The sequence below is a fragment of the Triturus cristatus genome, chromosome 10 (assembly GCF_964204655.1).
Source record: "Triturus cristatus chromosome 10, aTriCri1.1, whole genome shotgun sequence".
Classification (NCBI taxonomy): domain Eukaryota; kingdom Metazoa; phylum Chordata; class Amphibia; order Caudata; family Salamandridae; genus Triturus; species Triturus cristatus.
The window spans coordinates 107788590-107815663 of record NC_140593.1 but is presented as its reverse complement, the minus strand read 5'-3'; the positions used below and the strand labels follow the sequence as shown (position 1 = coordinate 107815663).

Below are 27074 nucleotides of genomic sequence, written 5' to 3'. Positions count from 1 at the left end.
CAGTCGTGAAAATCCCTGGCACTCACTGCTCTGGCGATGAAGAAAGGCTGGAATTCGCTGATGCTATCAACGGCGAGGCCAGTGCAAGACACAATGAATGGTTCGGTGGGGACCTATTGTTAAGTTCTGGGCCCTAGGCCCACATAATGCATGAATGACCACACGGACACATGGGTATGTGGTACTGATAACTAGCCACGAGCACCTGCACTCGGGCCCTTTTATTCGCGGGGTCACCTGACTGGTGATGACCGTGTTGGATGGGTGAGGGTGTGTGTGTGGGCCAGCCCTCGGGGGAGTGGCTGGCAGAAACACTAGACTTTGTCTAGCAGGACACAACATTCCTCCCAAATTTTAATAAAACGAAAAACAACAAACAAGAGTCCAACCTATGGGAAGGAATGAGAAAAACAACTAAAACAAAGAAGTCTCACAGTTCAGAGATGTAGCTCGCAGGACAGCGGTGGACAGGTGCAGCTGGGAGCACCCGGACGTCTTAGCACATGTCCATACTTTAACCAGGTATATCTGGGGACGAACACGGTGCTGATAATATCCGGACCTTTCAGCTTCGCTTCAGTTGAGGGATGGTGCACCTACGTGATGTTCTTCGGTCCAGCGTACTCTTGCTGTGAGGCAATTAGTGTCTTATTGTTCAACATGGGTGCATCAGGAGCGTATAGATGAGTGCACTGTAACACACTGTACGATTGCGTCGCTTGATCCTTTGACGACAGTCTTGGCATTGTGTGACCTGTTGATTCTCTGTTGCAGGGCCTGGCGGCTTCCTGGAATCCATTGATGGGGCAAGGTAAAAGTCCATCTCTCACGTTTTGGGAGACCCCTTAGATGAGTTGCCCCGGGACTGCATATGGGCTCTGACTCTGGAGCCGCCACCTAGTCACTCGTGCAAACTTCAGGGGTGGAAGTGTCTTGGTCAGAAACATGCTCTCGCTACCAGGATCAGGATATGCGCCGGTTAAAACAGATGGTCACTTTATCTTCAGATCGTCGCTTGTTCTGGCAAGTGGTGTAGGACTCTAGTTATTGTACTTGATGCTCCATGGATGGTTGTGATGCACATGACAGATGATGGAGTGGATGCCATGAGACGACTCGTGCAACAGATGGTGATGACTGGCAGTGAGTAGGGATGACTGGCGGATCTTTGCAGTCATGATCCTCGTCGGACACTTGGTGCAGCTCTTTTGACTTGGCATTTGTGTAAGCAGAACAGGGATGCCCTTTTCTTTACGCAGCCGGCGACAGGTGGCTGATGGTCACTGAGAAGAATGACGTCTCCGCACCCCAGTGGCTGGCATGTGTTCAAAGGTGCACTCTGGTGAACGGCGTCCCTCTGTTGGCTTTCACTGCGCACCAGTTGTTGTCTTTTTTCTTCTACTCTGACCGTTACCGTCCTATATTTTTCCACTCCGTATCTTCTCTGAAATGTGGAGAAAAAGGCCACGCAATCTCACAGGACCTCCTGCTCACTCCGTCGTGTTCTCTGGGCTTCGCATTTTCTCCCATCACGGACCACTCACCGGTCCGGTCCTGTCAAATAGGACTGGGAGTCTTCTCAGGTGCATCAGCCATTTCAGGGACGGCAGTTGAGGTAGGTGTGCTTTGAGGGATCCGTACATTCTGGCTGTAATTTAGTATTGTTGTGGAAGGTAAGTATTTCCCTTTTCCTTGTGTCAGTAGTGGTGACGCGCCACTCGGAGTGCTGGACTCTCCTCCTGCCTGCAACGGACTGTTGCACACCACATTCTTAAGGCAGTATCGGGGGTACTCCCTGAATAGTCTCTGGCCCACTGCTGGGCGACGTTGGTGCAGGTGGGGTGATTACGATTTCTCTTCCTCCTGCTTTCGGGCCACACAGGGCCCCTCTCCCTTCAGGGAATCTCCTCGGTGTTTTGCAGATGCGGGTAATCGCCCTTCCGTCTCCTCTTTTCCTCGCCTCTGCTCTGGCAGCAGTGGCGCTGTATACTTGCTTTTCTTGCTGTGGTGGTCACTTGCCACAAATAGTGTGTATACTTGTCTATCTCTTTTCTGAGAAATATCAGCCAGGTTCTCTTTACTGCGACGGGACCATTCACCGCAAGTTGGTGTGCAATGCTCGCATTTCTCATTAGAGTTTGTCACTGTTGCGTGGCTTCTCTTGGTTCACTACACTTTCAGCTTTCCAGGGTAGGTAATTCTCTGACTGAAGAAATTGGTAGTGGCATCAGGGTGGCTCTGTGTGCATGGCAGCAGGGTGTCTCTCTCTCCTGATCCGGGGTCTCTCTCTCTCCACCGGGCTGGGGGGCTCTTCTCTCTCCACCGGCCTGGGGGTCTCTTCTCTCCACCAGCCTGGGGGTCTCTTCTTCTCTCTCCACCAGCCTGGGGGGTCTCTTCTTCTCTCTCCACCAGCCTGGGGGGTCTCTCACTCTCTCCACCGGCCTGGGGGGTCTCTCACTCTCTTCACCGGTCTGGGGGGTTTCTTCTTCCCCCTCCAAAAGCCTGGGGGGGTCTCACTCTCTCCACCCGCCTGGGGGGTCTCTTCTTCTCTCCACCGGCCTGGGGGTCTCTTTCTCTCTCTCCATCAGCCTGGGGGTTCTCTTCTCTCCTCCCGGCCTGGGGGGTCTCTCTCTCACTTATGGTTTGCGTTTGACTCACTGCTCTGGGCATGGTTTTGTGGCAGTGCCGCTTCTCATTTCAGCAGGCTGGGCGTTGCGGGCAATGACTAGTTTTTCTTCCACTGCACTTCATGATGGGCAATGCTCTTGTCTTTCTCTTGGAGAGCTCTGGTCACTAATGGCTCTGGGGAGGTTAGCCCTTCACCACTGTGTAGTGTGGTTAGCTTATGAGCAGTGGCGATCCTTTCTCAACAAACTGTATTTTTAGTTCACCGCCAATGTAGCGTTCTCGGCTGGGACAGCTTTGGCCTTCTTTTGGTGATTTCTTGACAGGGGTTCAACTCTCTCCCTTGCACAACACTTGGCAGACCACCGGGGCATGCAACGCTCTCTCGGGACAGTCCTGTGTTAAATCTGCTCAGAACTTGGGGTTCAGCATACCCGCCGTTCTTTTGGTGCTTGCCACTCAGTTACATTACAGCATCGAGTGCAGCTCGTTCTGCAGGGCTTCTCTCTTGCCGTTTATGATACTGGCTATGGCAGCAAACTGTGAAACACATGGTGTAGTACAGCCTCCTCCCTCCAAGGCTCTAGATCAGCTTTCTACATGTCAGCAAACAGTGGTTTCGATGTTATTGCACTTTGTTTGTTTGGTGGGTGTGTTACCACTCGAAGGCCACTAGGTGGTGCTGCTGCATTGTTTCTTCTTTCCACTAGCTCCAGCAGCTTCCCCACACGCTGCGGGCTTCGGGCATTCTCTGTCTCTGAGGTCTTCTGCCTGCACGAGACCTCATTCACTGGCTGCCTGTAACCAGGGGCACACGTGCAGCACCAGCTTCACTCTGGCCAACCTAAACCTTCTGGAGTTCACTTCCCCCACGACCGGGGCATCAACGCTGCACACTCCTGCTACATGCCTAGGCTTACACCTGCAGCGCTGTCTGTGCTCTCAGCACTTTTACTCCGCCTGGTCCGGTTGGGGGCCTGCTTCACTGTGAGTGCCTGCAGCAGTCTCACCTCTCCTTGACCAGCCGCACTTCGCCCATGGCTGCCTCCCTGTATGCACATCGGCTCTCCCGCTCACTTCCTTTTACGAGCGCACACAAGGCAGTCACCTCAGTCTTTTGCACTTCAATCGCTGCGCTGGTGGCTTGAGCGGGCGCCGCAGACGGCTGGCCCTATTGCGGGCACAATTTATAGTTCCATTATGGGCCCAGACCCCCCCTCATGCAAAGGCAGCATAACATGGCAGAATAACATGTATAAATAAAACACACCACACATTTTTTGGATTGGACAAGATATTGCTGCAGGTTTATTACATACAAAGTATGCAACATACGGTGGGTTAACTTACGGGCGATACAAGGGCAGGCAGCTAGACCTATGCTGTCCTGCCCGCCTGATGAGCCAAGCACTGTGGGAATACCCCCCCAACCAGTACTACCCTTATCGGAGTGATCCCCTTACTGGATCACGTGACACATTGGTCCCATATTACTCACGCCCCTTTCAGGGCGGAGCGTAGCAAGGCAAGCCCCCGGTTGTTCAGGCCCACAACCGCCCTAGGGACTAGCGGGGCGCCGACGTCATTGTTCCAGGACCCTCTCCTGAGGTTCATGTGGGTTTGGCTCTGGCACCCCTATTGTGCTCATGCAGAGGTATTCTGTACCCATCCTGCTTCCAGATCGCCCTGTAACTCCTCCTGCAACGACAAAGAAAATATTACAACTTCTTGCGCCCTCCCCCTGTCTGCCCCAAGCCGGGTAAGCGGTAGGGTGGGGAACGGCGTGAGAGTGGGGCAGCAAAGAGGGTCCAAGAGGGAGGGGAGAGGCCTAAATACCTTTCCCCGACCCCCCGGGCCCGCCGGACATGACGTGTCCGGCGCGCCCCCCTATAATGGGACTCCTCCCCGAGTCCCGTGGAAGCGAGGCGGGGGGAGGAGCCCAAATGCAACTAAGGGTGGCCGCCCTCCTAGGTGGCCCCCTGCGGGGGCCGAGGGCAGCCGCATAGTTCCATTATGGGCCCAGACCCCCCCTCATGCAAAGGCAGCATAACATGGTAGAATAACATGTATAAATAAAACACACCACACATTTTTTGGATTGGACAAGATATTGCTGCAGGTTTATTACATACAAAGTATGCAACATACGGTGGGTTAACTTACGGGCGATCCAAGGGCAGGCAGCTAGACCTATGCTGCCCTGCCCGCCTGATGAGCCAAGCACTGTGGGAATACCCCCCCCAACCAGTACTACCCTTATCGGAGTGATCCCCTCACTGGATCACGTGACACATTGGTCCCATATTACTCACGCCCCTTTCAGGGTGGAGCGTAGCAAGGCAAGCCCCCGGTTGTTCAGGCCCACAACCGCCCTAGGGACTAGCGGGGCGCCGACGTCATTGTTCCAGGACCCTCTCCTGAGGTTCATGTGGGTTTGGCTCTGGCACCCCTATTGTGCTCATGCAGAGGTATTCTGTACCCATCCTGCTTCCAGATCGCCCTGTAACTCCTCCACAGCTCTGGAGGCGGCCCCCGTCGCCTGCGGAGCCCCCCACCACTATTCTAGGCTTTTTTCACCTGCAACCTGCTCCCTCTAGTGTCTCTTGTAAGTCCAAGAGGAACAGGTCCATTCCAACCTTTGATAGGGGAACCTTGTCGGCATCAAAATAGCCTGTCACCCTCATTTGAAGCAGCTCGTGTCTGATAAACCCAAGACCTCTTTGGTCCGTGAATTGGCGCATTGCGCTGTTGACCCTTTTGCGGGAATGCTCGATGGCTTCATTGGACTTAGCCCCGTGCCAGTCCAAGCGTGGTACTATCTCAGACCAAAACAGTTCACATTGGCCCATGCGCTTGCTAATCTCCCCTAGGTCAGTCTTCATGGCCTGTAAGAGAGCACCCCTGCCCATGGAAGTGAGATCGTTGCCCCCAAGGTGTATTATCAAGATGTTGGGCAAGCCTTCTTGCCCCGCCAGGCCCTGTTCTAGCTTATTCCGCAGGCTGGCCCATCTCATGCCAGGGAAGCCCCACCCGACCACTTTAGTATGCGTGAAACCCTGCATCCAGTTCCTGCGCGCCGCCCACCTGGCCAGTCTGGCGACGAACGAATGGCCGATCACCCACACTTGGACACCTGGCAAAATAAACGGATGCAAATTCACACTTATTTAATGTATAGTTTGAAAAGCATTACATATTATGTGCTTGTCTACACCGCAAACAAATAATACACTGCACACTTCGTAAAACATTTACTTGCCCCAACCGTGTGGGCAGGGGGGGGGGAGGCTGCCCAAGGTTCCCCCTTCAAGGCCGAATATAACGTTTGAAGCATTCGGATTCCCAGCGACCCACTTTCTTTATACTTTCCTGTCCCATGCCTGCCTTAAACGCTGTGGTGGCAGCCCCAATCCTGAACGAGTGACTAGAAAATCTCCTGTCAGGTGACGCAAGCCCTGTACGCGCCAAGCAAGCGCCCATTACCTTGTTCATTTGGAATTTAGAAAGAGGCACCTGGTCCTCGTGGATCAGGAGGTACCCCGGGGCCTTAGGGCGAATCTCTAAGTACCTTTTTACTCTCTCCACCGGGCAGTATCTCGGGTCACCCAGGGGCATCAGCACTATCTCTTTCCCTTTCCTAGCTTGATCGGTCTTGGACTTCCTGAGATGGATCACCAGCCTGTCTGACATACATACGTCGTTGATCCCTAAAGCGTCTCCTGACTGGTCATTTTTTGCCCTTGCCACCAACTCACTGGTTCTCAATGCCCCAAAGAATGCAAGGCAGAAAGCTGATGCGAAGAGCCTCGCCTCAAAATCAGAGAAGGTGACCCGCTCTAACTCGCCTAGCATTGACTGGAGTGCGTGGTACTCAATAGGGGCCCTGGTGTCGGGAACTCTGACCTCCTCTCTCGCCCACCCTTTCAGTGCAGCTGAAATCAGAAATGACTTAGTGGGATCGTGCTCCCCCCTCAATTTGGCGTCATGGGTTACTGCTGCTAGATGACCCCGAACCCACGAATTGTTCTTCCCATGCCTTTTGGCCCAAAGTATGAAGCCATGCACCCGCTGCACTAGGGGGTGAGATGATTGGCCCAGCGCCGTAGAAATGCTATGGAATTTTTCCAGCTGGCTTCTGTACCTTTTCCTGGTCCCTGGCGCCTGTGAGCTTTCGCCCAACGCTCTCAGCTGTTGTTCCATTTCAGCAGCCTCCATAGGTGTGCCGGGAAGGGGGTCATCGCCGCTCTCGCCCGTGGCCAAGCCTCCCGGAAACGGAGCCACTGAAAGCGAGAGAGAGCATCAGCCGCTACATTTTTTACTCCCTCGATATGGCGAGCCTTAAACTCTACGTTGCAGCGCATACAGGCCCTGAGCAGCTCCCTTAACAAGCATAGGACGAGGGGACAGTTGGCCGTTTGCCCATTGATGGCATGCACTACCGCCATGTTATCTGACCAAAATACCACCCTCCTTGCAGACAAGGCCGCTGGCCACAGGTGAAGTGCAATGACGATGGGAAAGAGTTCTAGTACAGTTATTTTTGCAGTTACGTTCTTCCTACGCCATGCATTCGGCCATTTTTGCGCGCACCATTCGCAATCCATTATGACTCCAAACCCCTCCCTGCCTGACGCATACGTGAACAGGCAAATGTCTGGACTACCCACCCAGGGAGATCTCCAAATGACCGTGCCATTGAAATTCAGCAGAAACTCGTGCCACATGAGGAGGTCCTCCTTTAGCCCCTTGGTCAGCGTAATCATGTGGTATTTTTTGCGCACATTGGCTGTGGCCCTCGCTAGCCTCCTAGCAAAGACTCTACCTGCTGGGACCACCCTGGATGCGAAGTTCAGCTTTCCTAATAGACTCTGAATGACACCGAGAGGAGCCTTGTCCTTGCCCAGGAGAGCCTGGATATCCGACTGCAAAGCCTGCACCTTCTCAGCAGGGAGCCTGGACATGCCCTTGACCGTGTCCAACTCTATGCCCAGGAAAGTGAGGACCTGCGCCGGACCCTCGGTTTTTCCCGGGGCCAGGGGGACCCCTAAGCGCCCTGCCAATTCCTGAAACTGGTGAAGCGCAGCGCTGCACTCCTGCGTCCCTGCTTTCCCTATGAAGAGGAAATCATCGAGGTAGTGCGTGACCCCCTCCGTGTTGTATGTCCAATTGAGAGCCCACTATAGAAACGTGCTGAACGCTTCAAAGTAAGCGCAGGAGACTGCGCAGCCCATCGGCATGCATTTGTCAAAGTAGAACTGGTTCTGCCATTTAAAACCCAGGAGATGGGGGGAGGAGCCTAGCGCACAACCAAGATGGCCGCGTAGGCTTGTGGCTCCCGAGGGCCTCCGCAACCTCCCACGTCTATCCTGTCATAATCCTGATTTTTTCGACGGGCTTTTGTCTATGATCTTACGCTAAGGTGCCACTCGTTTTCCAAATCGAAATTGGACTCCGGGAACCTGGTTTTTTGGCAACCTGAAGTTTGTGGCCTTCTCCGGCTTTGGTCCCGGACTCGGGTTGGTGAGGTGCCCGGCTGCAAGGTGAACAACAGCGGCATGCCAGGCTGGGCCTGCCTTGGAACTCGTACTTTCACTTTCGGTTTCGAGTTGACCGACCGAAACTGTTGAGGAGACATCGGGAGAGCTGCACCGAGTGCGGAGTGCCAAGCCTGGACATCAGCTAGCGGCCCGGATCCCCGGGCCTTCCTCCGGGTGCTGGAGGGTGCTGACCTTGCTGATCGCCAACGATGACGACAAGAGTGGATGGCAACAAGCTAAAACCCAAATCTACCCGGAGGGGAGCCTATTCTCAGGCCAACAATATGGACCGCTATGCTCAGCCAAAGGGATCCCCTAGTGGATCACGTAAATCGCCTGAGCCGCCCAAGGAGGCCTCGGGCGCATCACCCGAATTGACTCTGCTGGATGTCATGGGAGCCATCGAGGAGATGAAGGTGACCGTGAACCAGCAACTGGATACTCTGGCCAACAAGTTGGACTCGGTGCTGATCGATGTCACCTTGGTCAGAGCAGACCTGTCGAAAACCAACGACCGGGTCGACTCGTTGGCCCAAGCGGCGTCGAGCCTAACGGTGGATGTGGCCGCTTTGCAGACGACGGTGCGGAGGTTGCAGCTCGCAAGCGACCTGACCGAGCGTCGCCTCGAGGACCCTGAAGGCAGGGCCAGGCGGAACAACGTCCGCATTATCGGCGTGCCCGAACGATCTGGGGAGTCTGCTGTGGACCTCTTTGTGGAGGATCTAGTGGTGACTCATCTAGCACCCAAAGGGCTGAGCAAATTCTTCGCCGTGGAACGGGCCCACAGGGTTCCAGGGGGTGCGCCTAAGGTGGGTGCCCCCCCCGCGGCCGATCATTGCCCGACTTTTTAATTTTCGGGATAGAGACGCTAGGCTGCAGGCGTCGAGGGTGGCGGGGCCATTACGATTTGAGAACTCTAATGTTAGCTTTTACCCAGACTTTACGCAAGCGGTTCAAAAGCAACGGATGGGTTTCTCGGCCATCAAACGGCGCTTGAGAGACATGGACTTCAAGTATGCGATGCTCTTCCCGGCTAGGCTGCGAGTCGAGCTAGATGGTCGCTCACACTTCTTCGACCGGCCGGAGGCGGTGGGAGAGTGGCTGGATGCCCTGCCCAAGAGTCGGGAGCCGGAGGGGCGGATGGCGGAGAGCGGAGAAGGTTCGCCGGAGTAGGAATGGAACTGTGATTCTGGCGCTGGACTGCTTTGGTAACGTTTTGCGCCTGTGGCTGCACCGGACTCCAGTTGTTGACACTTTGCCCCGTGGTGTTTGGAGGTTGCGGGGGGCTTGCTGGGGCCCTTTCCTCCTTCTGGGGTTCCTTTTTTTGTCCTTCTTGTAGTGAATTTTATAATGGGGCGACAGGCACACTGCAGGTTGGGGGGGCTGTTTGGGCTCACGCAGGGGTGCAGGGAGGGGGGAGTTTTGTTGGGGTTGATGGGACGGGGTTGGGGATTGTTTGTTTGTTTCACAAGGCGGGATAATATTTCATGCTGTTCTACTATGATTGTGCCACCCGGGAGGGGGATGTTCTGTGCTGGGAGGGATGGGGGGTAGGGGACTGAAACTTCTTTCCTGGAATGTGAATGGGCTGGGGGACAGGATAAAGCGGGGGGTAGTCCTGAAGTTTCTGAAACGTATCTCGCCAGACATTGTGTTCCTGCAGGAAACACACCTCATAGGGAACTCTTTCCATGCCATGAACAGACGAGGGTATCGCCTTCTGGCCCATTCTGGTTTCACCTCTGGCTCGAGGGGAGTGGGCATTTTGGTCAGGACCTCTCTCCCGTTAGTGGTGGATGAGGTGATCCACGACGACAGAGGGCGCTACGCTGCGCTGGTGGGGAGGTGGGAGGGTAGGTTGATTACGCTGGTCACGGTCTATGTCCCGCCGGGCCTGCAGACGGCCACCTACGCTGATTTGGGACGTCTGCTGCTTGGGCTCCCGGGGGGGGGTGGTGGTCCTGGGGGGGGATTTTAACGCTGTTGTTTCCGGAGTTGAGGATCGATACCCCCCTAGGGACCTCCCTCGGGCCCAGAGTTGGCTGGGGGGTTTTCTGGATGCCCTGGGACTGATAGATTGCTGGCGGTTGAAACACCCTGGGCAGGCGCAGTATACCTTCCATTCTGGGGCCCATGGTAGTCTTTCGAGGCTTGACTATATGCTAGTTCCTGCGGTCCAAGCTGGGATGATCGGGGAGGTGAGACACTTGCCACGCGGTATATCAGATCACTCCCCCCTTTTGTTGCACCTAGATATCGCCCTGGGGGCGGAGGGGAGGGTGGCGCCGATCAACCCCTGGTACCTACGAAACCCCACGATTCGTGCAGACTTGGTCAAGTCTCTGGAACATTACTTTAAGGACAACGTGGGGTCGGTGTCTTCCGCCATCTCCCTTTGGAAGGCCTTTAAAACGGTGCTCAGGGGACAGGCCCTATCTCTCATTTCCTCCACCAAAAAATACGCTGCGCAGGAGGTTGTTCGGCTAGAAAATGAGATTACTGAGTTGGAGAGTGAGTTGGAGCAAGGTGTAACGGATGACAGATTGCATATCTTGGAGCTCAAGCAGGCCGACTACAAGGCGCTGGTTACTGAATCTGCTAGGAGTATGAGCAGGGAGCAACAGGGACGTTTGTATGATATGGGTGATAAGGCCGGGAAATTGATTGCTTGGTTGGATAAGAAGGAGAGAGCGAGTCGAGTGGTACCGGAGGTTGAGAGGGTGGACGGTGTGCGTGTGACGGACCCCGGTGATATAGTTGATTGCTTTGCGGAGTATTTTCACGGGGTCTGCTCTCCGGTCTCGGAACGCTCGGAGGAAGACTCTCGATTGCTGCTTCGAGACGTAGCTCTGCCCTCCTTGTCCGATGAGGATAAAGTAGTGATGGATGCGGCCCTGTCGCCAGATGAGATTGCTTTGGCCATCCGCTCGATTGCATCGGGCAAGGCCATGGGTCCTAACGGACTCCCCATTGAATTATACAAGTTGCGCCCAGATGTTATTGCGCCTTATCTCAGGGACATGTTCCTTGAGGCTAGGGCGGCAGGCTCCCTCCCCTCTGACCAACGTCTCGCTACCATTGTTGTTATCCATAAGGAGGGGAAGCCCCGGGATCGATGTGCTTCTTACAGGCCCATCTCCTTGTTAAACGCGGAACCTAAAATCCTCGCCAAGGTACTGGCCAATCGTCTGATCCGGGTTGTGGGCGACCTGGTTCATCAGGATCAATCCGGCTTTATACCCCATCGCAATACCGCTTTGAACCTGCGGCGGTTGCCTGGCGTCCTTTCTCGCGCGCCATTCCTTCGTGAACCGGCCATCTTGGTGTCATTGGACGCTACCATGGCGTTTGATACCCTGGAATGGCCATACATCTGGGCAGCATTGGCGAAGTTTGGTTTTGGCCCGGGGTTCATCGGTTGGGTGAAATTGCTCTATGACAATCCGCTGGCACAGGTAGTGGGTATCGGCTCCCTTTGTCTTGGGCAGGGGCACCCGACAGGGTTGTCCGCTGTCGCCTCTCCTATTTGCGCTTTGTTTGGAGCCCCTTGCGGAGTGGTTGCGATGGGAACCCTCGATGCGTGGTCTTAGATGGACGCCGGAATACGAGGACCGGGTCTCCCTATACGCGGACGATATACTTTTGTATCTTGCATCGCCGTGCAAATCGCTCATTGTGTTGGTGGACGTTTTGAGCTCCTTTGGTCGCAACTCCGGATTGGTCATCAACTGGGCTAAGTCCTGTGTATACGTTCTTTCCGGGGAGGCCCCCCCCCTTCCGCGGGGGTGCCCTATCCAGATTGCGACGTCGGGATTCACTTATTTGGGTATTTTTAAAACACTGGACCCAGTGGCCCGCTACGAATGGAATCTTCTCCCCCCCCTCCAGCGCCTAAGGGCGGATGTGGCGGGTTGGCGGCGGCTGCCGCTCTCGCCACTTGGCCGGGCAGCGCTGTTCAAAATGATGTCGCTGCCACGCTTTTTGTACGCCCTACAGAACACCATGGACCTGGTGCCGGCCCGTTATTTTCGGGAGGTGGAGTGTCTCCAGCGTCGATTGTTTTGGGATGGGCGGCCGCGGATTGCTCTTGCCAAACTAACCCTGCCATGGTACGATGGGGGGGTAGCCCTCCCGGACATTAAGCGATACTACTGGGCCTCCCAGTTGGCTGCCGTCAATCACGGGATGTATGGCCCCGCTTTGAATCCGGCTTTTGAGATGGACAAATTGCTATTGCCGGGCGGTGACTATAATCGAGCATTATATTCGGGGTCCCTCGATGCGCGGTTGACGGGCCCGACGCGGGTCGCGGTACAGGTGTGGCATGCGGCAAATGCGGCGATGGGGTGGAGGGATCGCTTGACTCGGGCTACACCATTGTATACATCTCAGCGCTTGGGCTATCTGTATACTACGAAAGGCTTTGAGAAGTGGGATACGATTGGTATCAGCACGGTAGGGGATCTCTGGACGAAAGGGAAATTCAAGACGTTCGACATGCTGATAACTGAATATCAGTTGAATGATAGGGAATACTATCGGTATGCTCAGGTTCATCATGCCCTGTGCTCCGTGTTTCCGGACGCGGCGGCTATTCCGGAGAATTCCCCGTTGGAGGATAGGGTCTTGGACGGCCATGTGCCGGATAGCACCATTTCGCTGATTTACAAGAAGCTTATTAATGATCGGGTGGGTTTGCTGGCCTCATTGCGGGAGACTTGGATTGCCGACGGTTTGGAGCTGGACGACGAGGATTGGGTGTCAGCGGTGGCCTCCCCGAAAGAGGTGGCTATCCCGGCCCGATTGCGGTTCGTCCAGCTTAAAATACTCCACAGAGTGTACGTCACGGGGCCTGGTTTGATGCGTATGGGATATTCGGTGGATGGGTTGTGTAAGCGAGGCTGTGGGCTACTGGGGAGTTTCCTCCATATCCTGTGGGAATGTCCGGAGGTGACTCGGTTTTGGTGCAGAGTGCATGCGGTGTTAGAAGAAGTCACGCATGTGGCCTTGTTGCCGGAGGCACGGCGATGTCTGTTGAATGTCTGGGAGCCTACTGATTACAATGCGACGCAGACGCAGTGGGTGACTCTGGGCTATATGGTAGCGAAGCGTGACATTGCACAATTGTGGGGCTCCCAGAGGCCGCCCACGGTCAGCGAGTGGAAAGAACACATGGACTGGTGTATGTTCAGAGAGAAAACGGTGTACGTGGCGAGAGGCAAGCCTGGCAAGTGGAGTAAGGTGTGGGGTCCTTGGAACTCCTATCGCGGGGATATATGTGCCCCGCCTCAGACGCGTGAGATAGATGCCGCGCTGTCGCCCTAGCTCGCGCATTCCTGTACGCTCCTGCGACATGCGAGTTTGGTTTCTTCGGCCTTGCCCCCCTCCCCCTCTGTTTACCCGGGTTGGTTTACTCCCTCGACACGATGGGCACATGCTACTGCTTTAAAATTCCTTGCCTTGTGTGTTTGTTGTTTTTCGTTTCTTAAAAATATGAAACCTTTGTTTGTTCATGGACTACAACTGCGGCCGACGGCAAGGATTTACTCTCCAGTGACCCCCTTTTATGGCTTCATCGACGTGAATGTTCCAGCTGTACCTAGGGTCACACTGCATTTTAGCGGCCGGCCTATTGGTTGTAGGCCCATACTTGTATTTCTCTGAAATTGTAATAAAGGTTTTTCAAAAACAAAAAAAAAAAAAACCCCAGGAGATGGTGACTGTCCGGGTGCACTGGGAGTAGACGGAAAGCCGCCTCTATGTCAGCCTTCGCTAACCATGCCCCTCTTCCTGCTCTTCTGACCATGTCAACCGCCATATCGAAGGAACAGTAAGCTACTGAACATTTCCCTTCTTCCAGCCAGTGATTCACCGAGTTACCCTCTGGGTAGGACAAATGGTGTATGAGAGGAAAAGCCCCGGGTTCTTTTTTGGGTACCACCCCCAAGGGAGAGACCAAGAAATGATCAAGCGGAGGGGAAAGGAACGGGCCTGCCACCCTCCCCAGAGCCCTCTCCTTCAAGATCTTCTCATGAACAACCTGCGGTAGTTCCCTGGCTGACTTCAGATTTTCCGCGTCCCTGACCACTAGGGGGCCCTGGTATGGTATCTTGAAACCATCTATGAACCCCTCAGCTAGGATTTGTCTGTCCCTAACGTTGGGGTAAGCTCTGAGCAACGGGATGAGGGTGTCTATACAAATGGGTGATGGCCCTTTAGCTGAAACAAACCTAAAAGCAGTGCGTCCCGGATCCCCAGGAGTGGCTGGGCCATCCGTTCCGACGGTGGGCGGGTGGGGGTGGGGGTGGGGGGGGAATGGAAAGGCAAGGCGCCGTGCTGGACACCTCGCTACTTAGGCGGCATGTTGGCAGTAGGTTGGTTGTTGCAGGACAAAGCTGTATGCCCGGCACCGCATTTGCTGCAAATGTGGGCGAACTTGCAGGCCTTTCCCCAAGAGCAGGCGCCGGCATTAAACAACCTGCAAGAGTTTGAGTTAAAACGCTTGCCTCCCCTGCCCTGGCTGTTTCCCCCCCGGCCACCACGAAAGGACGGTCTGAATGGACGCTTAGCTGTCTGTTTCTGTCCTTTGAAGTTTCCCTGTCCTTTCTGATTCTTGGGTGCCCCCTTGATGTCAGGCGTGAATTTACCCATGTGCTCCACCCATAGTTGGATCTCCTTCTGGTCCCAGCTAAGGTCTGGGCACATAGCCATTCTTTTGCGAAATTCGCGATCATAGTTGTACCACCCGTAGCCCCCTGTTTTTTCATCTTCCTCATGTATGACGCGCGAATACTGCCACATGGCAGGTGCCTGCTCAGGGAATTTCTCCGCTACCACTGCTGCCAAAATCGCAAAAGTATCACCCCAGGTCTTTATCGTTTTCTCTGGCCAAGCCTGAAACTTCCCCTTTTTATCTTCTTCCTTGCCCCCCATTCTCCTCGTATCCTGACCCTCTACTCCGTGCATCAGAAGGGTGAAAATGTCCACAAACTCCCTCCTCCAGATCCCCTCTTTAGCCGCCTGCGGTACTTCCCAGGAAAGGGAGCAACGCCCTGACTTAAGCGGTGCAACTGTGACTAGTGGTACTAATGCCTCAGAGCTCCCCTTGTCTGGCACTGACGGCGCTGCGGTGGTCAGTACGTCAGAGGGTTTTGTGGATAATGGCGCCACCTTGTCCGCTGGAGTGGGGATGGAGGGGGGAGGAACTGCCGGGGGCAGCAACGAGACAGTGGCCGTTGTTGTACTTGTGGCTGCATTGTTGTTTACCGCCGGGACTTCCCTATTGTCGCGCTCTAAGGTCGCTAGCGCCGGGGGACCCTGTTGTGGCACCGCTGTTGTCGCGATGGCTGTTGCGCCCAGTCCCTCTTGCACCCCTGACTGCCCAGCAACTCCACCCCACACCTGTACTACAGGTAAAGTGTTAACACCCCTGGCCGCCTCCGCCACTACGATGGGTGCGGTGGGTGTCTGCGCTGTATTCCCTAAACACGATTTGAAATCGTCTAAGATGCTCAACATAGAGTCCATCATCTTACCAAACTTAGCAGAGTTCACATCGGTGACAGGGATAAGCGGAAGAGGGCCAGCCGGGACAACAGTTGGCGCTACCGGCCGGGGGGGGGGGGGCGATCGCCCTGGCTCTCTGAGCTGGCGGCTCTGCTGGAAAATCCTTGTTTGTCGGCCGGCGTGCCCGCTTTGACCGGCCAGGCGCAGACTCGGCTTGCCCCGCTGCCCCAGCCACAGGGGCATCCTCAACTATGCCGGAATCCCCTTGTTTACGAGCATCCAGCATCTCCTTAGCCCAGGAGACTCCTCTGGTCTTTGCCATTTCCCAAAAATCAGCCCAAATAGCTTCCTGCGACGTGCTGGGCTGCGACTCATCAACTGTGGTTGTCTGGGAAAACAGGAGGGGGGGAGATCCCTGGCTATCCATGCTTCCGGTTCGTAGCGTCGCACTCTACTCGGGCCCTGCAGAAACAAATGCACATGAGAATCCGAAACACCTTGGACCAACGGTACCAACCTGTGCGTTGGGACTATTTCCCCCTCCCCGCTTCACTTTGCAGCTAGCCCCCTCACCACTTAAGTCCTAACTTACTTTTGATCCCTGTCCTTGTTCACCCAAAATTGCTGACCCGTCCAGCCGAGGGGGGGGGGGGGGGGGGAGTATGGGGGTAGTGTGCGTTGAACTCCACACGCTGCAAATAAAACAAGAAGTGGGTGAGCAAAAGGATCAACATGATACGTAAATGGGGTTTAAGGGTGTCCGCGGAGACTGCCCCCCTTGCTGTCCCCTCAACTTCAGCCCCTAGCGACTGCGATCGAAACCTCTTGAAACTTACTACTCCCAGCGTTTGCGAGGTCGCCTGACGATCTTCCTGGTCCGTGTATATGATGCCGGCGGCTCCGTACCCTTAGTCTTCGCACGTCTATTATGGGCCTAACTAGGGAAACAAAACTGTCTTTAGCTAAACGTCCACACTCTGATCGTTAGAATCTTCTGATGATGAGAGGGCAGGCAGGCCTGCAATACATGTTATATCGGGCCCCTCTGCCTCCCCACCAGACCGGAGGCTCCCCCCACCCTTATTGTCTCTATCTTACAGCAAAACGTGGCGTCACCCTTCGAGCGCCGAAAACTTGCCTGTCTGTACCGCCCATGAAGAGCCGGGGGCCCTCAGGTTGTGCCTATGGTCACCTTACATCCCCCATACCTGTTGTGTACTTGTGCGCTGCGAAATCGAGGGATACAGTGAGCCAACGTCATGAGAGGACCTGTCCTAGGAGACAAGAAGACATATCAGCAAGTTCACAAAGAACAACTCCCCCCCTGGCAGGGCAGGAGTAAATTTGCCAGCCAACCCCCACTTCATTGCGACACAATCGCCCTCCCACATTCCCCAATCACCCCCCTCATTGTTGAGCACCATTGTCGTGAGACAGTATTAACGGGAAAAGAACCCGTAACTTGAGAGCCAACGTCTCAGCCCTCTACCCATCTCTGCTCGATCGGCGGCTGGGGAGGGGAGGGAGGGGGGGCCATGGCCCTGAAAAGGTGATGACTAGTATAGGTGATGCTTACTAAGTGAAATGCCTCTATGAGCTCTAATCGTGTCACTCATCACACGATCGTTGCACTGCTAAGGTTCTTGGGTGTGCAAACCATCACATAACACCGATTACACAGCATATTGTAAAAGAAGATTAAGAGCAAGTGTTTAAAATGTTACAATAACGTTGGTCACGTGAGAGGATTTCGACCACGAAAGACCACTTTTATTTAACCTATTAGCAGACGTTCCTTCAGAGCGTAACGTTTAACGCATATCCGCAAGGCAATGGCCCTCTAGAGCACTATCAATAGCATCTCAATATTAATGTGGCGCGTTTATTATTGCTTCGGAGTACAAAAGCCGGCCTCCATACGAGCCTCCGGACCCCTCGGGAGTCATAGTAGACCCTAACTGAGAGCACAAGCTAGGAGGAAGTGGGCCCTAGGGCCGGCTCACGGACAAAGGCGCGCCAGAGTGCTGGCAGGCCTCAATATTTTTAATGTTTCAGGCAGTCTCGTGGGATAGCAGTTATAGGAGCAAAGAAATGGGGAAAATAGCTCTCGGTTCCCTCACCCCTCGCCCCCTGTACAATACACAAGGCTCCCTGGAATAAGCAGCCCAGGAGCTCGAATCCGAGATAAAAACCACCCGGGTCTCCTGCCCCCCGCGCCATTAACAACGGCATGATGCGCTCCCCGCCGCAAGCGGCCCAGCTGCTAGGCTTATCCCGCAGAGGCCCGGCACATCGCCTCGCGGAGCTTCCAGGCCGGGCGCCGTGCAGGTGGCGTGCCGAACACAGCAACACGTGGCAACTAGGCCCGCAGGCAGCGGAGCGTTGCACCCGAGCTCCGTATTAACCATACACTTTAATGCACGGATAGACCAACCATAGACCAAGCGACCCGCGAACAAAAAAAAGGGGGGGGGGGAGGGCGCTTTACATGGGTGGCAGACACCTTACACAAGTTCCATTCATGTTGTGGACACAGCGAGTAGAAGTGATCCACCCCAAAGTCACCGGGTGCTCAGCCGACGCTGGGACTCGAACCCGGTTTCCCATGAACCACATTCGTCTGCTCTGCAATGCCCTATTCATTCCCGATTGCAATAGCACCGCAAGTGAAACTCATCTTGCGCCCCCTCCGCCCGTGGCGATTCCGAGCCACAGGGCCCTTGTCAACCTGGTACTGCCCAGGGACAGGGCCGGGGCGGAGTGGTAGCGGCAAGACTTACCAGCAACTCGTGGACGAACGTGGGGCCAGACGACGGCGACCGGAGCGACGAGGCGAACGGCGTGAGAGTGGGGCAGCAAAGAGGGTCCAAGATGGAGGGGAGAGGCCTAAATACCTTTCCCCGACCCCCCGGGCCCGCCGGACATGACGTGTCCGGCGCGCCCCCCTGTAATTGAACTCCTCCCCGAGTCCCGTGGAAGCGAGGCGGGGGGAGGAGCCCAAATGCAACTAAGGGTGGCCGCCCTCCGAGGTGGCCCCCTGCGGGGGCCGAGGGCAGCCGCATTTTCCTCGCAATGGCGGGGGAGTGGGCAGCTACTCCCCTCTCCCTCCTTTCGCAGGAGGCTCACCTTGTGTCTGCCGGGTAATTGCGTGCAGCTCACATTCGGGGTGGGCTCCCGCCGCTTCACAAATCTCCTGTACCACGCAGTTCACACGGCTTGCACATACCGCCATGCACATACCAGCACATCAGATGCGGGGTGGGCTCCCGCTTATCTTCTTCACCCCGGGGCTCTTCACATGCCCCGCGGGTCTTCCGACGATATCTTCGCAATCCGCAGGGGGTGCCCTTAACACGGGCCGCACACATCCCCCTTCACACCATCTTCAGAAACGGCGGCTGCACACGTGGGCAAGTCCCGCTCATCGCCAGTGTTACGTTCTGGGCCCTAAGCCGACATAATGCATGAATGACCACACGGACACATGGGTATGTGGTACTGATAACTAGCCACGAGCACGTGCACTCGGGCCCTTTTATTCGCGGGGTCACCTGACTGGTGACGCCCGTGTTGGATGGGTGAGGGCTTGTGTGTGGCAGTGGCAGTGCATCCATTGGGGGCACTGGGGCGTTGCCCCACTAGCCATATTGCCCCTAAATTCGTTATACCAAGCAAATGAAGCAATTCTTTAAACTCCTCCACTCTCGCGCTGCTGTGACAGGCGCGCGCGGCAATTGGCTGCTGAAGGGGGTGGGGGCGGGGCTGCGGCAGCACTCAACGTGGTTTGAGTGACAGTCAGACTGTCACTGACAGTGGCGCGTAGTGCGCAAGTTCGGGTTTGAGCTGGTCATTTTTATTACCAGCCCGTACATGCGCACTGTCAGCCAATACTATACCGGCTTCAGGAGAGCGAGGGAGGGGGGAACCCAAGAGGCCGTTGCAGCCTTCCGGTCCCCTAGTGGGCGGGCCGTATCGGTGCCCTAGCCAATCCTGGCGCTGCTAATGCAGCGTCTGGATTGGCTGAGAGTGAGACACCACACCGGCCGCGCAGTCCCTCTGAAGGTGTTCCTGCTCCGGACCGGGCCAGACCTGTTCCTGCTCCGGAGTCCGTACCGGCCCAGGAACTGGACGCAGAGGCAGCAAGGACCAGGATCAGGAAGGTAAGTTTATGTCACCCCCCCCCCGAGAATTGCGAGCCGCGACTGGTGGTATCAGAAAAATAAGTGAGTTGAGCGGGAGAGAAACAAGGCCAGGGAAGAGAGCAACATTGGACAGAATAAAGAAATCAGGGCTGTAGGAATAATACCCTCTGGGAGAGCAATCCATGAAAATGCGAGAGTGGGGCGGCGGTGAGTGATGGAAAGCAGGGAGAGCGAGAAGTAAGTATCGAAACTAACAGACAACACCTAACAGGCTCCTCGAGCGACGGGCACGGTGCGCCATGCCAAACACCCACAGTTACACAAAACTTCAGTGGTCCCGCGCGCTCTGGCCTGCACTGATGCTCCGATTTTCAGCTCTGGTCCCTAGCGCCTCGAATGCTGAAAATTACGATTGTAAACAAATACATACTTGTAACGACGTATACGCCACAGGTACCTCACAACTTTCACCCTCTTCTGCACACGCGCCCACTTCTATAATTTTGATATTCTACTTACAGCTTTTACATGGAAATTAAGGCCACAGTGATCGAGAGGGTGCTTTTCACCTTGACACCCCACCAGGGTGATGGAAATAGAGTCCATAGTCTTGGACACAGGGCCCCTGCCGGTCTCCACCTGTGGACTGAATCCCTTCCTTTTTAATGAAGGAAGGCAGAAGCGTCACTATCAAACCCAACCCTTTTTATGCCGAAGGTGGTCGGATTTGCTCCCTGCCACGTGCCAGCATCCGATAACGACTTGGAGACACTCCCAACGCTGTTGGCGACGACCACCATTTCCTGCGAAGGAGTTTTTCAGGGCAAATTCACTAGCCTAAGATCACACATTTTGTGAACAATCTTTTCTCCCCTGTTTTACCAGCATACATCGAACGGGCATCCAATCGACGCCTTCAGTGCATTAGTTAATTAATTCCATGGCAATTAATCAAAGGTCAAGCAATACTTAAAAATTCCAAAAATGAAACCATCATCACATATTACATGCAATATGCAGATAAAACAGATAAAATTCATAACGGTCAGCACAGGCTCGAAGAAATTCCTACTGCAATATAAAATTGTCCTTGGCACCCTCCTGAGGGCTACAATCAAAAATTTAACAATTTACGCAAATATCCAGTATTATCACAGGAGAAAAAAAAGCTTGCTGCAGAAAAATATGGCTAACCAGAATCGTGTTCCTTCTAGAAGGGCTTTACAAGTGCACACAGTGCTGCAGGGTTGCTTCATTCTTAGAAGAGCAAAGCCTGCAGAGATCAGAAGCCTCCTTGGAAAAAGTGTCCTGGCTCAGTTCTGAAAAGGGGATAGGCATGCATATAAATTGATCACTTTTTTATCTAGTTTTCACTGAAGAGGAATACATTGTGCGTGCGTGTAAAGCAGTGCATTCCTTGAATGTCTGTGCCTTTCAAAATATGTACTAAAACATGGGCACCTGTGCTTGCGTTGTTTGGGCCGGCCTGAAGTTGTCGAATTTCTAGAGGCCACCTTTTCATGTATTATGAACCTTTTACATCCAGTAACCAGTGTACACCTCTTTGGACCTCGTAAAACACACAAAAAGTTTGTCGTGTCTGCATACGTTAATCTCCGCCAACAAGCTTTCCAGTGTAAGTTTTAAAATGTACGTTCTAAACGTACCAGCAAAAATAAATAACCTTTAACTTAAGGTGTCTTGAACGCTTCCCAGACTTCGATAGGTATGTTAGCCTGTGTTTTCATTATCAGACGTACATAACTGATCTTTTTGATAACAAAGCGTTTTTGTTATCTATGTCTTTGCGGTGGTTGTATAGCAAGGGCCTAGTTATGGAGGGTCCTAAAAAGCGTAAGTTAAACTGTATAAATTAATATTGCACTATCTTGAAAATGTATATTTAGTTCAAGTGAAGCGTGCAATACAAAACCTGAAAGTACCCGCAGTTCGCTATTTTATAGTAGGAATGTAATCTTTGCGCCCACCATGCATGCTTTATAAATTTACGTTACTTGGGATACAACCATTTACAACACCTGCGATATCACTATTATTGAAGCATGGACGGGCTCACACTTTGAAGGGGAAAAGCTGTAAAACACTACCGTACAGCATGAAAACGAAACTAATACAGTGCCATGTAATCACCCCTTCATGCTGCTGCAAACATTAGATGGCGGTACCAACCCTGCTATTTGTTAGTGTGAAACAGCTGAGTCCCAGCTGTGGAAAGCCGTGAGATTCCAGACAAAAAGACCTTACATGTAAAATGTTCAAGTCATTTTGAAACAATGTTGTATTTTTATTATCCATTTTATGTGCTGTGCATATTGCATAAAAAAAGTGTGCGTTTTAAATCTTCACTTCTGCTAGACATAGTTGGTCACTGCATTTGTGTTTACGAGTGTTTCTGGGGCTATTGATGATGTCCCTTTTATTCATCTCTTCACATAAAACCTGCTCACAATGCTGGCACGGTGAGCAGCAGCATGTGGATTATGAAAGCATGTGGCTTTTGTGATGTGGGCTACGTCGTAATAGTTCACATCTCAAAACGTCACACGGGGGTCGCAGAAAGACCTGCATATGTAATGAATTATATATTATACAGAGAGAAAACGTTTTTTTAGGAAAATTAGATTAAAACGGTACTTTGAAGATAAGAGTTAGGAGCCTCAACAGTATGTATCAGGTTTTAAACCTCAGTCGACCTTTACTCCGAATTTGGCACAAATAGATAAAAATGTAGAAATATTTGAAAAAGTGATTGAGATTGAGGTAAAAAATATATGCAACAGGGAGGCCGGTTATGATAATAATCTCCCACGGAGTCAAAGAGAAGCACTACGATCTCTACAAAATGATGACCGATACGTAATTAAACCTGCAGATAAAGGGGGTGGGTCGTGGTTCTGGACTCTGAAGATTATGACAGAAGGATGAGGGAGCTCCTCAATGCGGAGGAACATTATAAAAGAATTAAGGTATCAGCCATAAGTGATCTGAAAAGGGAAGTAAGTGATCTACTAATACGGGGAAGGAATGAAGGGTGGATTTCTGAGAATGAATACAAATTCCTACTGAACATGCACCCGGTTACCCGGGCTATCTATGGGCTACCGAAGGTTCACAAGAATGTTAGCAATCCCCCAATGCGTTCAATAGTTAGTAGTTTAGGGTCGATACTGGAACCATTCAGTAAATATGTGGACCATGTTTTAAAACCTTTGGTTCATAAACAACAATCTTATTTGAAGGATACGGCTCATGCTATTGCTGTATTTGAAGGTCAGGGGTTCAATAGGGTGACCCAGATTTTGGTCACCCTGATATTGAAGCCCTGTACACTAATATTCCCCAGGATGACACTATTCGGGTCAATGCCTCCATCCTTGAACCAGGGGAACTCAATGGAGCAAATAAGGATTTTATACTCGCATGTATTGAGCTGGTACTTAAAAACAATGTCTTTTTGTTCAAAGATGAACTGTACAAACAGGTTAAGGGGACCAGCATGGGGGCCACCTGTGCCCCAAGTCTGGCCTGTCTGTATGTGGGTGCCTTTGAGCAACTAAATATATATAATGAGATGGCACCCTACTTTGAATATGTTACGTGCTGGCACCGTTTCATTGATGATATTATATTCATTTGGAACGGTGCCAGTTGTGACTTGGAATCATTTCTCCAATGGTTAAATTTGGGCGATCCAAACTTAAGATTTACAGCCCACTACAGCGATGAAAAGGTTGAGTTCTTAGATATCTGTGTTAAGTGTGTGGAGAGTGAGCTACAAGTGGAGCTGTATACTAAGCCCACCGACAAGAACACTCTACTACAATATAGTAGTAATCATCCTTGATCTCAGAGGGATAATATTCCCTTTGGGGAATTTTTGAGGTTAAGACGTAATTGTACCACCTTGGATGATTTTTATAAACATGCAGAGATAATGAAGATAAAACTAAGTAATAGAGGATATCCTAAGAAGCTTATTAAGAAATCTCTTAAAAGAATGTGTTTCTACAACAGAGATTGTTTGTTAGAAATAAATAAAGATAAGAAGAAACAGGAATCAGATAGGGTTGTATTTGTGAGCCAATTTTCAGGTGTAAGTAATAAAATTAAAAATATAGTTAATAAGAATTGGAAAATTTTAAATTACGGAGCAGTGGCTCAATTACAAAAGCCTCTATTTTCTTTTAGAAGAAATAAGAGAATTAGGAATTCTTTAGTTAAAACTTACCCATTGAAACCTGAGAGCCAGCAAACTTTAACAGGACAAAGAGCAATAGGTAACTATAGGTGTGGATCATGTTCCATCTGCCCTCACTGTATTGAGACCAAAAGTATAGAAATGGCAGGTAAAACTATAACGACGACTACATTGAACAATTGTCGCAGTAAGAACGTTATATACCCAATCTTGTGTCCCTGCGGTCTGGGATACGTAGGTGAGACTAGCCGCGAGTTACGTGTTCGTCTTCTCGAACACAAATCTGCCATCAGAACTAAAAAAGAAAATGCCCCCTTGACAGAACATTTTTTAAAAATAGGACATAGCTGTGATCAATTGCAGTGGTTTATCTTAGAAAAAGTTAGTATCAATAGAAGAGGTGGTGAACTTGAATCTAAAAGGAAAGTGAGAGAACAATGGTATATATGCCATTTAAACACAGTAGAGAAGGATCTCAACTCCAGGGAGGACTGGATGCGGATTATAAATAGATAATTTTTAATGTTGACAATATAGTACCTCTTTAGATACTCATATAACGTACAAAGGGTCTCGTATATAAAAAAAACTTTTTGAAAAAGATGAAAGCTTTTATGCAATTAAAATGTTATGGAGCCACAGTTCTGACTCATAAAAATTATTATAAAAATTTAATTAAGGTACTAATAAGAAGTAACACGGGAATGTGCCAATTTGAGTATAACTAAACTTTAAAACTTACGTAAGAAATCGGCAAGCGGCAGGAGTACATTGCTCAGGGGATCTAAGCAAACGGGGCATAGAGTCGAGCACTTCCGGGTGAACTTAGGCAGACAAAGTTTTAGTCTGGACAACGTAATTGTCGTGGCATACTCGTGGGATTATTCTAGATAATTCCGTGCATAATAAGGGGTTCATTAGTACTATGAAGCACAGTGTGCGCTGGAGATTAGTATATAATCATGTTATAAGATAGTTTTAACAAGTAAAGAACCAGGAATCGATCATATGTTTTACTGCCGGGTGAATATAGGCAGAGTCAGAACTAGGCCAGTATAGGATAATTGACAGGAGTATGACAGCCAATGGGAAGGTGGCTGGTTACTATTTAAACCGTGAGTTATGGGAACCGAGTTTGTCGAAGGGAATCACCCGACAGTGGTAACCCAGTCAAAGGAAGACTTTTTATTACGAGGTGAGTGCGTTAAGACGCGTGCACAGGCGATTTTAGATGAGTAACTGTCAAATTGGCTCATTACACTAGTTTTTTTTGTTTTGTTTTGGGTAAGGTAGGAATCCTATCTTAATCATAAGCAAGTTTCAACATATAGGGGTGAAGTCCATTTTCGATATTAACGTTGAAGAGGTAGAAGTTATAACATAGGTTTTGAACCTTTTTTCAAAATGTGAGCTAATGAGACTGAGGTAGTTGAACGGAATCACCCAACAATGGGTACCGAGTTAAATGAAGACTTTTTCCTTAGGAGGGGAGTGCATTAGGATATGCGCAGGGGTAAATCTAATCGATTGATTTCGCCATTTTATGGGGAAGGCGGTGATAGCATTTTAATTTGTAAATAAGTTTCAACTCACAGGGGTGAGGCTATGAATCCGATAGTAGTGTGTCAGGATTCATATGAAGAAATAGCATAATAAAATCTGTATAGAATATGTAGCAACATACAGAGTAAAACAGAGGAACCTATAGGATAAGGTGATGTGAAGCCTATTATACGAATGGGTCTAGCTATAATACGGGAAGTAGCCCTAGGACCGATATCATAAATAGTGCTAATCACAAAACTATAGAAAATGGGGGGACGGTGATTGCTCACAAAAGGTTAATTTGACATTTGTTTTTGGATAGGAAGACTGGATGAACCACATGCTCCTACCCTGATGGCAACATATATAACTTTGCATCCTTTAGTGCTTCGAAGATTCTTATAGCAACAAAAGGAGATAAGCAGATCCTCCATAAACGGAGGCAAATATAATGATAGTGCTCAACACTAGAGGCTGTATATAAGGTAGAATAAAAGGTATGAACACAACAATATATTTCTTTTCTAAAATCAATGTTAGATAAACGTTAGGTGGGGATATGCCAGAACGTCCTCGTAATTTTTCTATTTTTTCCTAAATAGGTGGATTGTCCGCTCTTTAAGATTGGGTCTACTGGATATCAATATAGGACTGCTTCTCGAATATTAATTGAAGTTGGCAAATAATTTTTTTTCGGTTACAAGGTGTGAATGGATGGAACAACTAATTCAATGTTAAGAGGGCAGTTGCATAGGAGTACTGTTAACAAAATATATCATGTAAAGAAATTAGGGAACAGTATCAAATCTATTGGATAACTCTTAATTGTATACAACAGAGGAGATTAGTTTGAATGCAGGGAGATATTAATATAGATGTATTTGGGTGGCAATTTATAAATGATAGTGCATGACTTTTTTAGCATGTAAAAATGAATAAAAAGTAAACAGAAATGGTATTAATCCTACATTGATAATTGTAGGAAATAGTAAACCAGAGCTCAAATAGTAAATACCAATTTGTGTATATGTTAATTTTTCACACAGGATCCCTAATCATGAGGACACAAGAGGTAGAGAAAACCTTAGGATAATACATGTCTTGAAAAAGATGGGAGAATTTTGAGTAAAACCATCGAAACGCGTCAACGCTTTGTGGATGACATAATCTCTAAGGGAATATGGTTGTGGTATTTTTCGAGTAAAAGTTGAACCAGACTATACCCTCACTAATTCAGATGATATGTCCATATAAAGACTAATTTAGAAGTCTGGAATTGTGTTTTCTCTTGTGCATGTGTTTTTCATGTCTGTATAATGATACAGTATATGTTGTAGAGATTGTATGGAATATATGGAATGTTTTAATGAAAAAATGTTCTTCTGTTTTCTATTGGATCAATTGTATGGTCTTTTTATGTGATTTTATTAAAGAAACACTGTGTACTATTAAAGTAGACGTGTAAGATATTTTAAAACTTTGTTTGCGATATTTTGTTCC

The 27074-nt window shown here is 50.9% G+C and overlaps 1 protein-coding gene and 1 long non-coding RNA gene across 2 annotated transcripts in view; one reads left to right on the top strand and one right to left on the bottom strand.

Annotated features, from left to right (window-relative positions):
• ZCWPW2 (zinc finger CW-type and PWWP domain containing 2) overlaps nt 1–27074 on the bottom strand; it is a 1218481-nt gene that overhangs the window by 159049 nt on the left and 1032358 nt on the right. The gene's annotated exons all lie outside the window — the stretch shown is intronic.
• Nucleotides 19625–27030, top strand: LOC146788972 (uncharacterized). The gene is made up of 3 exons (XR_014969731.1): nt 19625–19828; nt 26177–26278; nt 26621–27030. It is a non-coding gene; the product is annotated as an uncharacterized LOC146788972 (long non-coding RNA).